This window comes from Triturus cristatus, chromosome 10 (assembly GCF_964204655.1).
Source record: "Triturus cristatus chromosome 10, aTriCri1.1, whole genome shotgun sequence".
NCBI classification, from domain to species: domain Eukaryota; kingdom Metazoa; phylum Chordata; class Amphibia; order Caudata; family Salamandridae; genus Triturus; species Triturus cristatus.
Window position 1 is genome coordinate 71606566 of NC_140593.1, and position 14054 is coordinate 71620619.

At 41.3% G+C, this 14054-nt stretch overlaps 1 long non-coding RNA gene across 1 annotated transcript; it reads right to left on the bottom strand.

Annotated features, from left to right (window-relative positions):
- Positions 1–1310: 1310 nt before the first annotated feature.
- Positions 1311–8273, bottom strand: LOC146788855 (uncharacterized). Its single transcript, XR_014969995.1, has 2 exons — positions 6233–8273; positions 1311–6125 (listed from the first exon to the last, which is right to left on the bottom strand). It is a non-coding gene; the product is annotated as an uncharacterized LOC146788855 (long non-coding RNA).
- Positions 8274–14054: the final 5781 nt, after the last annotated feature.

Consider the following 14054-nt stretch of genomic DNA (forward strand, 5'->3'; position numbering starts at 1 on the left):
ACTTCTCTGTGAATAATCTCAGATGAAGCCGAGGTAGGCAGACAAAGTAAGCGTTTTAGGAAACCATTTTCCTTAGTCTGCAAAACTTTACTATTAAAATAACCCCATAAACCAGCCCCATATGTTGCAATGGATAAAACCCTTGCCTTATAAATTTCAGTCATCTCCTTAACTGGTCTGGATCCCAACTTGGCAGAAAATCTAAAAATGCCAAGTGTACTTCTGTCCATTTTACTCTTAACATTAATGAGTTCACGAGTCCAGGAGCCATTACCAGAGAAGGTAATGCCCAAGTAACAAAATGAATCAACAGAAGCCACTGGTAATTTATCCAAAAGGAATGATCTACATTTTTTAACCTTGGACCGACATGCCATTGTGTAAGTTTTACTTTTGTTAATGGCGAGTTTCCGTGCACCAATAAAATCCCCAAAAGCATCCCTTAGACGTTGAAACCCCAGAGGAGTCGTGGCCGGCAGGACCGCATCATCTGCGTACTGTAGTACCGGAATGGGGCACCCATCCACTTGTGGGACATCAGCATGGACAGTTTGCAAAGTCTGATCCACCCCATTAATAAATAAAGAAAATGAAATGGGGGCTAAAACACAACCTTGTCGAATGCCACGTTTAACTGCAAAATTATTCGTGCATTCTCCCAGAGAACCGTTGCACTATAGGGGAGCCCCACTAAAGGCTAGGGAGAAGAGGGGAAAGAACCAGAGACCACTAAATATGCTCCCTCATAGCCTATCTATTCCTTACATCAAGGACTTGCTCTCTCTTGCATATAATCACAACAGTGACACTTGACATTTAAATTGTCATTACTTTTATTATTTCATTGCTTTATATATTTTATAACATTTCACTTTTCTTTTTATGTATATCTTTCTTTCATTCAAATAGAAAAAACTGATTATGAAAATTTGTACAAAAAACAAAATCATCAAAATAATTACATAAAATTTCACATGCACAAATCCATTTAATAGAAAAACAACCCCTGGACTAACTTCAATAAATACATCCATATCACAGCCATTCGAACACATGCATACTCTCACAAACTTCATACAACCAGCATCTGAACAAGGTAGAGGTTATGTGTGACGCAGAAAACCTCCACAACCAAATAGATTTTTAAGTTCAGAGAACAAGGCTCAACATAAGGTCGACGCGCGTTTCGGCAGTATATGAAGAGTAGTTAGACTGTAGAAAATAGACCTCAGCTAGGCCTACCAGTGCAAGGGGTTCGCCCTTCTCTGCACAGAGTCCTCAGACTATTAGAAAGAAGTTGGCACAGAATCTGAAATAGAAAATACATAGTTTATTAAACCTCAGGAGGTGGAACCACATTCACCCAGCACCCTGTGGTGCTGAATGAAGGTAGCACCCAGAGTAGAAGAACCATGGGTCTTTTATACCCACACAGGGGCTCAGGAAAAGGACGATGCAAGCATACATGAGAAGAGTTACATACATAGATGGTCATACAGAAATGCACCGTAAATAGTATAGGAGGAGCTAGCAGTTGCTGACTCTGGTAGAAACAACCTGATAGTTACAGACTAAAAACAGATGCATGGACAGTTAGATATTCCTGCGCATGTGCAGGGTAGCAGAGTCTAAGTATAGCCAGTCCTTTAAACAGAGCACAAGGGAAGACAAAATGGCTGCCAGAAATACAAAATGGATTCCACAAAATGTACAGAATAGCCTGTAAATACCAGATGGATTCTGCTAACGCTAATTTAATCGCAGCCAATTTACGACAGACGACCCTTTTAGCGTTAGCTGAAGACATCTCCCATAATCCAGTAGGAAAAATGAAAAATATGCATATTAATTTTTAATAACATTTTTTTTTTCTTTTTCATAAATTTCCTAATTCATTGCTAGGTGGGCATTTCTCATTCTAAATATTGTTAAGCGGGTATGTATGAGGTATAAACAGAAGTACAAAGGGAACAGAGAATTGGGTCATACAGATAGCAGGAGAGAGTAATTACTATTATCAGAAACAGAATTATTAGCTTTCTAGTCCTTAGCAAATCCTAGAACCATCCAGTAAAAACATTTTCAAGGTTCCCATGCATTTCAGTTACCATCAATTTCAATATCAAAGTATCCAACAGTACATATCTAATAAAAACATTTTCGCTAGACTTTTCCAGTGTTTCCTTTATGAGGGCTAGAGTATCTATCATTATACCCAATACAAACATTAAAGCAGTCAGACATATTATTTACAAAAATGATCCTGGATCCAGGGGACCAGGAGGACCATGAGAATTAGGAGGAAGAGCTGCAAAGGGTTGCTCCTCCTCAAAAAATGGGACGATCAATGGGGTACATTTTCAACAAAAAGAAAAAGAAGTCCTTGGGAAATTAAAGCCGCTGTACAACCAACCAGAGGGGAGTCTTCTCCCTGTGTCCGTTTGAGCCTCACAGGCAGGCTCTTGTTGTTCCCACGGTGGAGCTGCACAACTCGCAACTCAGGAATCATGGCCTAGTTTCAAGGGAAAAGTTTCTTCTTTCAGGATAGGGCAATCACCCACCAGGGCAAATGCGCTCAGCGATCCTGTCCAGTGTCTCAGGCAGTGCACCAGTTTTCTTCATTTCAATCTAACAGGCACCAGAGACACAGCACCTGTACCCTGAACTCAAGTCCTTCCCTAACTCCTGTATTGCTCTGCTGGCACACTGCTCTTTCGTTGGGGCCATGGATTGCATTCAGTGTGCCCAGGTATCTCCTTTACAGCCACTTTGGGACCAGGATTCAGAGGCCTGATGCTAGGATCTCTGAAGCAACCCTTGTTTCAAAGGGGGTTACCTCAAGCAAAAACCTTCTTCCCTTCCTGGTCGGTCTGTGACTCTCAGCTGGGCATCAAAAGCTTGATCCACGATTTCTCCTTTCTGATTTGTGACCCCATCTTTCGCCCAAGATAGTAGCAGGGGTACGCTCATCACAATGCTTCCGGCCTTCTACCTTCACTGAGGTCCTGGTTGCCAGCAGTGCCTGTGCAGGTTACCTTCACTTTGACTTCAAGCTGGACTGGTGCTGACTCCTCAAGCTGGATCTGATGTACGCGCCCCTCTGGCAATGGTTGTAAAGCAGCAAATATCTATTGGTGGACAGAACAAAAGGTCTTTAGACAAGGCACAAAAATAATCTATCAACAGAGAGGATAGTCTCAGAATACTTCCTAGTCCAGGGACGCCCCATATATTAACAAGGCACCCTGGAACCACTTTCATATATGTGAGAGTAAATAAAACAACAGTCTGGACCTATTAGCAAGTATAAAAACTCTTTAGTGAACTGACAAGAGTAATACGTCACCCAATGCCAAGCAGTCAAGGAAGTCTGTGTTCATTTCTAAAGACCCTCAAGAAAAGGAAATGTTATACACGTTTTACTCCTAAACATTGCATTATTTGTACAGGACTGCAGACACTTCTAAAATGATTTTTCTTAATTAAAGCACCTATATTGTATACTCAGGACCATGCTCTCATGTTATAGGAGCAACAGGAAAATCTAACACTGCTAATTTAACAGGGATTCCTATTACATACAGAACTAAAAACTTCAACATAATGGGTACATGTTCTCCAGCGGAACATCTTGTGACTAACAGACTCCTGTAAAACAATATTTTCCTCAAAAATGTTTGCTAAGGATCACATAGACCTCTTCCCTGCATTCTACATTTTCACAATCCAAACTATGCAACATTAGTTCTAGTAAGGACTGTCAGTTTATTTACACAGACTAGCTAATAAAACTAGCAATGCCCTTGCAAAACTGTATGTAGCATGAGAATAACAAACAATAGTGGTGTTGTCACCTGAGAATTTTCAAACAAAAACTACCCACAGCTAGTTCCCCTTAAAGATCAAATAAGGAAACAGCAACCTAGACTACTCATCCTCTCATAATTCCATCAGAGAGGATGGGTAGTAACATAGCAAAATATATTTATTCGTTTTATTAATGCTAATAATGTTTAAAACAGTATTACTGAAAAGCCAATTTAATGTCTCATGGTTATTTCACAGACAGTTTAGACAGGCTCAAAAAAAGTAAGAAAAAGAGAGAGAACACATAAATTTGCCTACCCTTAATTTGTAGAGGAGCTAGCCTCCACTCCCCAGTTTTGACGGTAAGAAACCTGTACCAGGTTTCATTCTGTCAACACTATCAACCCTAATTTGTAGCAACTGGGCATAAACAAACTCTGAGGAGCGAAATAGCACATTTCAGCTAGCCAAAGAACATATTCCTTTAGCAAATGTACTAGTGCAACATGAGACCGCATGAAGTCAAACTGAATCCCATTGCTTCCTGAATTCAACCCTAAAAACATTTATACTATATATATATGGCAGAGCCATTGTCCTTTAAAGAGAGGTCACATATACTATGTGCATTGAGTGCACACAAAAACTTGCTTTTACCAAAAAAAAAGGGTAAGCAAAAACCTCTTTCTTCCCCTGCCATTTCGTCTTTTAAATGTCGAAATGTCAAAGCAACGTTGTGCTGAGCCCTACAGGCTTCTAAATGTAGGACTTTGACCTATAACCTATGCAGCTGTTCCCCAGCAGGCATGCAAGGTTTTCATGTGGTGCTTCCAAGTCAAAGTGACCCTAAAGACCGAAGACAGAGCAGCAAAACCCACTCTGTGTGTCTACCAGCAATTTCAGAGGTAAGCTTAATAACTTCTGCCAATTTTTGTACATTGATATGTATAAGCAGTGTGCCAAGCGTTTGTCTAGCAGTATAGATGGTCTATGCTTACATATGTGCATTTACTGGGGCGTAAGGCAGTTTAAAAACTGATCTGACTGGAGAAAACTCACTTAAATAGTGAATTTTTACCCAATTTCGACTTTGATTTTCAGGGCACTTAAAAATTAACATCCTACAATGTTTTTGCATAATAGTCATCCCCAGAATGTCCTCTACATATCCCAGAGATGTGGCATCAAAAATGTATAATGTATACCCTTATAAAAATGAGTTTTGTACGCCTGGGTAAAGTGACATTTTCACATGTAATTGACCCCCTATTGCTGTATAGCACGGCTTAAATGCAATTTGGATGCTAGGAGGTCACAGTATCATTATTAGGCATTATAAATAGTAAAAAACGAATTTGTTTTAGCACCTATTTGAAATAACATTTTTTTTTTTTATATAATCAAAATATATTTTTTGTTAATAAATCTAATCATTTTGATGAGTCTACATATGAAAAGCGAGCTGCATCCCTTGCCTATTATATTGAAACACATTAATTCTTAGCCCTAAGCACAGAAGCTTATCTTGAAACATCTTAAGTCTGCGCCACTTTTAAATGAAGGACAGCCATTATTATTGAACATCAAAAACCACTCTTATCCTTATTTTAAAAAAAAGGCATTAAGAAAAAAAATCCCCTACTGTCAATCTGCAAAAATAATGAAACTACATTTCTAACTTTGGAAACAGCAGTCTGAAATGCAGAATTTTACTCCGTGTTTTTGACTTCAACTATTCTCTGTAGCCGGAGTCCGAAATAGAAATGGTCTTGTTGACACAGCTGTTTAACACGTAAAGGTGTCGAAATTCACACGCCTTGCAAGTCAACCCTTCAAGCCAACACAAATCTGTCGTGCTGTATAATGTGAATGCCTTTGAATACCCTATACAAAAGATAAATGCTGTGACATTTTGTATCTGAATTTAGTCTATTGTAAAACACACAATTTCGTTTTTCTCTTTACACAGGTCATCTTAATTTTAACTTTCTAAAGGTAAAACTCTTATCCGATAATCCATGTTAATTTTGCGCCACAATTTCCACTGAGAAAATTAATTCTCAATTGGAAAATCGTTTTTATATAGGCATATAGCCCTTAAAATTTCAAGCAAGAGCATCATTTTACTTTTTGTGTAGGATTAATGCAACAGTTTTAAAAAAAAATAAAAACAGTTTTCTATGGAAAGTCTAACTGGTCTTTGCACAAAATAGGGCAGAGGAAGGCTCCTTGGGTTTCGTTCCTCAGCTGCCCTGTCTCATCAGAGAAGCTAAACCTCAGCGCAGAACCGGGCCACAGCGAGTGCTCCTAGCCCCCACCTTTCTCCAAGGCTGTCCTGCTGCAAGCATTACACATTTTCATGTCAGTGAAGCTTTCTAAGCAGTGATTTCACCTCCTGGTTCACTCCTCTATTTTTAGCCCCCACCTTACAAGCTGCAAGGTCAAAATCTGCCTTGCACAGCCCTGAAGCTGTCAAAGACAAAAAGCCTTCCTAATGTTATCTAAACTGCAATAATTTGCCCTATGGAAACATTTATTTTAATATACAATTTCTTTTCAAGGGTCATAAATTTAGGTTCAATTCTCAGATTAGCAGGTTCAGCTTAAATTAGAACCTACAACCCTGTGGACCCAGCACATTGGCTCACTGAACCACCAAGAACACAAAGCTGCATAGGAACAATTTGCAAATTCGAAATACCCACAATTTTTCCAAGCTAAACTTTTAACGGGTCCCTAATTACTCTTCATTAATACTTTTGTACATTAAGGGTGTCATCAAATCACAGGGGTTGCTCTTTCTCTTGCTACACCCCTCTCAATTTCCTTTTGCGACTTATTGATGGTGATGAGACCAAATTAAATTTACTCCTTAACAATTTCACTTCTCAGAATTCTTTCACATATTCACAGTCATTCAATCACACGCTTTTTCCAGTGCTAGCAACATCCAAAACACAATTTACCACACCATAACATGTAAACACACATTTAACCCACAAATCAACACTTAAGACAGAAACAAAAGACAGCCCACAGACTGTACTTAAACCAAACCATTTGTAAATACTAGTTGCAAGTCATATTCACCAGATTTGGCTGGCAGAACACCAAAAAAAAACGCTCTGCATCTCATCACTTATGAATGTTACTAAGTGCACAGACCAGGATCCTTTTATGTACATATTTAGTTCCTCGGGGTACTAGTCACCACTTACAAGTATTTTTATTCCATAATGCGCTGTACATTATAGAAGAAAGACCATACTTAATATACATATCCCTATTAGGCGTCCCCTCCGAGGGGGGGCCAGTTGTGCTTCATCAAGTTTCATTTTGGTACCATTCCAAAGGCAACACATCTTTTGAAGTGTGCTAAAGACAGATATGCCAAAAAATAGTGCAGAATATGCAATATTATAATCAAAGTAGCACTTAAGGTACCTTTAGTACGATGTGCCGTTCAAATCAATTCAGTTAGAGAAAATTCTCCTCATTACCTGCCTATGTGAATTGCAAGTCACATATGTCAAAACAAACCAAGTTGGCCAACACAAAATATACCATACTCAAAGCCACAGTAAGCGTTACTAAACTACCTTACCAATCACAGGCATCAAAACCAACAGCAAGCGCCGCAGACACTTACCAATCACTTGGTGTTCAGATTCATCCTGCCAAGTTCTAAAATCGACCAAATGGTCACTGCACGGTGAATCAACAGAAGAGATCTCAGTCGAGGACCGGTGCCACCTGGATGGTCAGATCAGAAAGAAAGGAAAAGTCGCCGTGGATGCCAAGACTCTGGTCTTATCGGGCAGTGATCACGTCCAGAGCGAGATTCCAATCCTTCGTCGCGACCAATCCTTTGGGCATCCGAGTCACCGATGAGCCCCACGTTGAGGCGCCAATTGTAGAAAATAGACCTCAGCTAGGCCTACCAGTGCAAGGGGTTCGCCCTTCTCTGCACAGAGTCCTCAGACTATTAGAAAGAAGTTGGCACAGAATCTGAAATAGAAAATACATAGTTTATTAAACCTCAGGAGGTGGAACCACATTCACCCAGCACCCTGTGGTGCTGAATGAAGGTAGCACCCAGAGTAGAAGAACCATGGGTCTTTTATACCCACACAGGGGCTCAGGAAAAGGACGATGCAAGCATACATGAGAAGAGTTACATACATAGATGGTCATACAGAAATGCACCGTAAATAGTATAGGAGGAGCTAGCAGTTGCTGACTCTGGTAGAAACAACCTGATAGTTACAGACTAAAAACAGATGCATGGACAGTTAGATATTCCTGCGCATGTGCAGGGTAGCAGAGTCTAAGTATAGCCAGTCCTTTAAACAGAGCACAAGGGAAGACAAAATGGCTGCCAGAAATACAAAATGGATTCCACAAAATGTACAGAATAGCCTGTAAATACCAGATGGATTCTGCTAACGCTAATTTAATCGCAGCCAATTTACGACAAGACCACCTTCATCAGGACCTTTCCAGATACCCACATCAATATCACAGCAACCAGGGGACAGGGTCAAAGGATTTATGGAAAATTGACAAATGGCAGCTATTCATATAGTCTCATTATAAGCGAAAGAATCCTCCCTATATTTCCAAGGCAAGTTCCTTAGCAAATGCGTAGTTTCAATATGTATTAGTCCTGGGGCCCAATGCGCGAGGAAGCCAAGCTTTTTCCAAAAGTTGTTGATGGGCAAGACCATAGAAGACCTTCTACGTTTTCTTTCATCAATTTGTATTCCTCAATCGATTTTTTTCTTCCCCCACTTATATCTGTTAGAGTTTCAGAGTGGTTACACGACTCGTGCGTTCTGCTTCTCAAAGTACGGATGTCTGCACACGATGGCCCACAGTTCTCCAATTGAGAACCATAATTGCTTACCAAATTCTCATACAGTCTGGCCAGGAAGCTCACAATTGGTCTAGAGCAGTGGTCTTCAAACTTTTTTGCTCGGAGCCCCCCAAAGCAAAATGTTTTGGAGTCGGGCCCCCCTGCAAAACTTTATGACAAGGATCGGAAAACAGGAGATGCAGGGCTGAGCGCAGAGGCAGAGCTTTTGAGATCATATCATGGATACGTTTTTTTTGTGGCTCATAATCCACAATAAATGTGAAACATATAATAGGGAAAATCATCAAACAATAACAGAAATTGACTAAAAACTGTTCTCTCCATAATTTGGTTATTGTGAGCCCCTCACACTCCTGGGCTCCAATGCTACTGCACTTACTGCACTAATGATAGCTGAGGCCCTAAGTAGAAGTCTACCCTTCTCTGCCTCTTTCACAACTTACCGACCATGGCCATCACTCCAATCTTGAATCAGGTTATCCATCCCTTTTTTGGTTTTTGGAGGGAGGACCTGGCCCGAGGGCATTGGAAAACTTTACAAAAGCACCATATACATTACACAAACACTATTTCATATTCATTCATCATATTTTTATTTTTATTTTAGGCATTGGACGATTAAGCGATTTGAGTTGTGCTGACATGAGGACCTGAACTAGGTTCCAAAGTAGGCAGCTCTCGCCATTAGGCTACAACTCCTCCCTTTCAGAAAAAAAGAGCTCCTGCGTGTTGCCCCCACCTTTTTGCAGCAAAGGTGCTCTCATCTCTATATGAAAGGTCCTTTTCAAAGCTTGACTAGTATGCTTTTTGCTATATTTGGGTATTAAACCGGTATTAATGAGGTGAAACCTATGCCCAGATAGTTTTTACCAAATGTAAAAATGACAAAACAACAAAATAAATGTATGACAAAATGTGCTGTATAACATCACATAATTTTCCTTTTCTTGCCACATAATTTAGTCAACCCTGCCACATAATTTGGTCCTCCCCTGCCGCATAATTCCGGTGAGCCAGGCTTTAATTGGCCTCATGACGCTGGACCCTATGCAACTGGTTAAGCAACACACACAAAAGCTGCTGAGGAGCTAATATATGCTCTAACTGTTGGAGTCAGAGTGCTTTTTACCACAGGCATGGAAGTTGTAGCTCTATAAATACACTAGTTACTTTTTCCCACTGTAAAAACCAGGATTCAAATCGGCGACTCTCTGGTAAGACAGAAATCTGCAGTTATTGCTTTAGCTAACTGAGGTTTATAACGTAAGACAGTATATTTTCAAAACATTTGTTTCATTTGCTTTGTTTTTTCATTTATTGTGTGTGTCTGAAGACATGTGGTCTAGGGGCACCCATACCAAGCAAGGTAGTCCAAAGAGTGAGGTGATCTACTAGATCAAAAGCGCTGCTCAAGTCAGTGAAACAAAGATATAATCTTCCACCTTTGGCACGAGTATACTTGCCTATAAGCAGGTCAAGATTCACGCATTGCTCGATAGACCCTAGGGCTTTCCGGAAACCAAACTGCGCAGGTGAGAGAATTGAACAGTCCCTGCCCATTCTTCTAATCTTTTCAGTAATATCTTGCTCATCACTTTAACAGACGAGTCTAACAATGAAATTGGTCTGTAATTTTTGGGGTCTGATTTATTGCCCTACTTATGAATATGAGCTATGATAGATGCACCCCAAGTAAGAGCAGGAGTTGATTCTGCAGCCATATTAAAAACTCTAGTTATAATTGGTGCCCATAAACTAACATTTTGCTGAAAAACATCCACTGGTACCCCATCCAGGCCCGGTGCTTCCCCCTTTTGCTTTCATTCAGTGCCCAAACCACTTCCTGTAAGGTATTTATTTATTTGAAAGATTTTATATAGCGCTGGCTAGACCCGGAAGTATCAGAGCGCTTTACATGAGTATCAGACCATAGTTGCAGGTTACATCGTTACAAAGGTTACACAGTTATTCGAGCATAGCTACATAGTTACATGTTCAGTCGAGACAAACAATAAGGGCATATGCGTAAGGGAAAAAGCAGGCAAGGGGAGCGATTCAGTGGGGAGGGGGTAGGAGATGGGGAAGTAGACAGCGAATGAAGGAGGGAAAGAGGAGGGGGAGGGTGAGAGACACAGCATGAAAGAAGAGGGGGGAGGGTGACGGGGGCACAAACCAGTAGACAAGTAAAAGCTGCGTCCAAAGTCCAGTAAGCTGTGATCCCAGGGGAAGTGATATCATTCCCCCAACTCAGATGCAAGAGGCTCCCTTTACACAGTGGACTCTCTCAGAGGGGTCTCTGAGACTCCAAGGCCTACCTACTGGATCCTTCCCCAACAAGGGGAGAGGGAGTGCTTTGGTAAGGGGCGCCACACCATGCCTCAACTGTGAGTGGTTCCCTTGACGCTGTGGACTCTCTCAGAGGGATCACTGAGACTCCAAAGTAAGAATATTAGATCTTTCTCCAACAGGGGAGAAGGAGTGCTTAGTCAAAGGGCAACAAGGGACAGGGGGCTAGGAGGCGGGTCGGAACTGGCAGGTCAACAGAGGGGGAACAAACGGCAAAAGAAAATCGCATTAATTACAGAAAGATAACACCTACAATACCCGGATAAATTAGCGATCCAGAAAAAGACAGGATCCACTAAAGGCAAGGGTTAGGGAGAACAAAGGGAGGGAGTCAGTGAGTTGAAGAGTCTCACTAGGAAGATCCATGTTAAGCTTGGTAGATTTCGCTAGGTCGTGGACCATTTCCAGGTTCCTGAGTATCATGTCCATTATGCTGGTACCTTCACCTTTAATATCCAGAGGTAACGATGGATTTATCAACTGGCCCCTTTTTGCTACAGGGGGATTAAAGATACTAGTGAAGTGCGCCACCCATGCCTCGCAGGTGACATGCCAGGAAGTCAGGAAGGGAATCATCCTTTAAAAAAGACGAGTTAACAGTGTCCCAAAAATAACTTACTATCCCTTATCTCCGCCGCTTGAGTCAGTTTTGACCAGGCTATTTCCTGCAATTATTTTTTCCTTGCTAGAAGTACCTCTCTTTGTTTAAATCTAAGAGATTTAACCAGTAGGCTATCTCTAGGTTGTTTGAGGGTCTTTTCCATTGTCCATATGTATATTGAAATCTCCCAGAATAAGGCAGTTGTTGTATTTTAAGTCCAGGGAGGTGGTGGCTGTATTAAGTGTAGTAATAAAATTTCCAATTGCACCGAGAGGTCTGTAAATCAGAAAACCAGCTATGCTATGAATGGGGGGATAAGGTACAGCGGAAGCCTAAGGACTCTGCACCCTCGATGTTTTCCATTGGGATGGGAGAGCAGTCTAGTTTTTTATTGTAAATTATGGTGACACCGCCCCCCTTCCCACTCAGTCTGTCCCTCCAAAGGATTTTATAACCCGTAGGAATGGCCGAGGTGATAGTAGGGTTGGAGGCTTCAGACAGGCAAGTCTCAGTGAGAAATAAAAGATCAGGCTGTTCGTCTCAAAGTAGGCCATAAATGTGTGGTTCATGCTTTTGCATAGAGCAACAATTTAAAAGGGTAGCCTATAAGTCCTCTGTTTTCTTATTGTTTTTACACTTATTGTTGCGTGGGAGGATCTTGGGTGCGAGTTTCCTGGGCTGGAGGAGAGACCAGTTGCACTTATTGCATCGAAAGTCTACCTCCAAGCTCATATCAGCCGCTGTACACTGACATAATGGTAGCTGCCTAAGGCTAAGCAGTTTTCCCTATTGTAATATAGTGGAAGAAACTCACCAGAGGGGAACTGGGCAGCATGGCTGGCGCCGGACACCGCCGCGAAGCTGACGGGCGCAGACGGGCTTGTCTATTTGCATCGGGAATATATAGGCTAATGCCTGTGATGCAAACTGGATCACTAACGCAGCTGAGGAAGCAGAAACTGCGTGGGCGGAAGTGAGGAGCCCGGTAGTAGCCCCAGCCCTCCGCACAATCTGTGTATAATCCGTGGCGGACCAGGACTGGAGGAAAAGCGAGATGCGAATTGGAGCAGCTAAGGAGGTGTAGGCAAGCAGAATCAAGTAAAGTGCAAGTGCGCATAGGTAGGAGAAATTGTTAAAAAGCACAGAGTAATTCAGCCCCACATATACAATTTAAAAAGTATTAAAAACCTAGTAGCAGGGCAGGAAACACTAAATCCTGCCACTGTCAGTTGTGTGCGTCCGTTTGCAGCGGGACTATATAGGCTAATGCCTATGATGCAAACTGGATCGCTACCGCAGCTGAGCAAGTGAAAACTGTGTGGGAAACAGGGACTCAAATTGGATCATAAATTCAAAGCTGTTCTGAAAAGGGGCCCCCAAAATATGTTTGGCCCAGGGCCCCCAAAATCCTTAAGATGTCCCTGATGTGATCCACCACCAAATGCGAGCAAAAGTGGTTTAAGGTAGTAAATTCTGAAACCAGTATAAAATTAGCAAAACAACACAAAGAGCACTGTGCTCGGTTTACTTTGTCCATCGCATGGGCACGGAAACGTGTTTGAGGGACAGGATTTTTATGGGAAAAGCAACCAAATGATGGACAATACCAAATCTTAGTCCAACTAGGACAAAGCGATGCATGGGATTGTGTATATAGGTCAGCTAATCCTGGCAGCCCTGTACTTGGTAAAGCGTTAGATAAAACATAACTGATGGTTTCTTATTCTCACTAACTAGCCGGGTTTCCCTCCTAATATTCATTTATAAGTTTCTCTGATGGACAATTTACTAAGTGATAAAACTTGAAGGGGTTATTCTGGATTGACATATTAAACATTTTGCTATACACAGAATTGATATAGCTTAGCCAAGGGATCATAATGGCGTTGTCCAATTTAAGACTGTCTTGGATAATTGCTTTGGTAAAGCTGGTTTTGTCTTTGGACCATAGAGAATGCCAAAGCAATAGGGGGCGTGATGCAACTACATCTGTGAGGTACTGTAGTCCGACTTCTCTGTGAATAATCTCAGATGAAGCCGAGGTAGGCAGACAAAGTAAGCGTTTTAGGAAACCATTTTCCTTAGTCTGCAAAACTTTACTATTAAAATAACCCCATAAACCAGCCCCATATGTTGCAATGGATAAAACCCTTGCCTTATAAATTTCAGTCATCTCCTTAACTGGTCTGGATCCCAACTTGGCAGAAAATCTAAAAATGCCAAGTGTACTTCTGTCCATTTTACTCTTAACATTAATGAGTTCACGAGTCCAGGAGCCATTACCAGAGAAGGTAATGCCCAAGTAACAAAATGAATCAACAGAAGCCACTGGTAATTTATCCAAAAGGAATGATCTACATTTTTTAACCTTGGACCGACATGCCATTGTGTAAGTTTTACTTTTGTTAATGGCGAGTTTCCGTG